At 48.2% G+C, this 1,130-nt stretch overlaps 1 non-coding gene across 1 annotated transcript; it reads left to right on the top strand.

The window, feature by feature from the left end:
- Positions 1 to 789: 789 nt before the first annotated feature.
- Positions 790 to 896, top strand: LOC121099834. Its single transcript, XR_005831575.1, has one exon. It is a non-coding gene; the product is annotated as a U6 spliceosomal RNA (small nuclear RNA).
- The last annotated feature ends 234 nt before the right edge of the window (positions 897 to 1,130 follow it).

The raw sequence follows: 1,130 nt of genomic DNA on the forward strand, positions 1-1,130 counted from the left end.
TCCCTCCCTTCCCATTTAGTGACCTTTCTTATTTGATTTAATCATTCCAATCTTCTTTTTTTAAATTTAAACAGATGGGGGCGCCTGGGTGGCACAGTGGTTAAGCGTCTGCCTTCGGCTCAGGGCGTGATCCTGGCGTTCTGGGATCGAGCCCCACATCAGGCTCTTCCGCTATGAGCCTGCTTCTTCCTCTCCCACTCCCCCTGCTTGTGTTCCCTCTCTCGCTGGCTGTCTCTCTGTCAAATAAATAAATAAAATCTTTTAAAAAAATAAATTTAAACAGATGAATATGTTATAGTTCCCCTTTCTTATAAAAAGAGCATACGAGGGGCACCTGGGTGGCACAGTCAGTTGGGCGTCCAGCTCTTGGTTTCCACTCAGGTTGTGATTTCAGGGTCGTGGGATCCAGCCCCACATCAGGCTCACGCATGGAGTCCGCTTAAGACTCTCCCCCTGCTCCTCCCCTCCTCCCCCACCTCCACCCCGCACTCGCTCAACCTCTCTCTCAAATGAATCTTTAAAAAAAGAAAGCAAGCAAGCAAGCATACTATACATTTATCCACATGCTTATTTACTTAACAGTATATCCTGGGGGCGCCTGGGTGGCTCAGTCAGTTAAGCATCTGACTCTTGGTTTTGGCTCAGGTCATGGTCTCGGGTGTGTGAGATCGAGCCCCACAACTGGCTCCACACTCATTGCAGAGTCTGCTTGAGATTCTCTTCCTCCCCCCCCCCCCCAGTTTGCACATGCTCTCTCTTTCTCTCAAATAAGTAAAATCGTTTTAAAAAGTGCTCACTTCGGCAGCACATATACTAAAACTGGAACAATACAGAGAAGATTAGCACGGCCTCTGCGCAAGGATGACACGCAAATTCATGAAACATTCCATATTTTTTCATATGGTTTTGTTCATATGTGGAACATAAGGAATAGCATGGAGGATATTAGGGGAAGGAAGGGAAAACTGATGGGAGGGAAATCAGAGGCAGAGCCGAACCATGAGAGACTCTGGACTCTGGGAAACCACCGGAGGGTTTCGGGGGGGGGGGGAATGGGGTAGCCCGGTGACGGGTATTCAGGAGGGCACGTGTTGCAATGAGCACTGGGTGTTATACACAAATAATGAATC

This window comes from Ursus maritimus, unplaced genomic scaffold (genome assembly GCF_017311325.1).
Source record: "Ursus maritimus isolate PB19 unplaced genomic scaffold, ASM1731132v1 scaffold_32, whole genome shotgun sequence".
Taxonomy (NCBI): domain Eukaryota; kingdom Metazoa; phylum Chordata; class Mammalia; order Carnivora; family Ursidae; genus Ursus; species Ursus maritimus.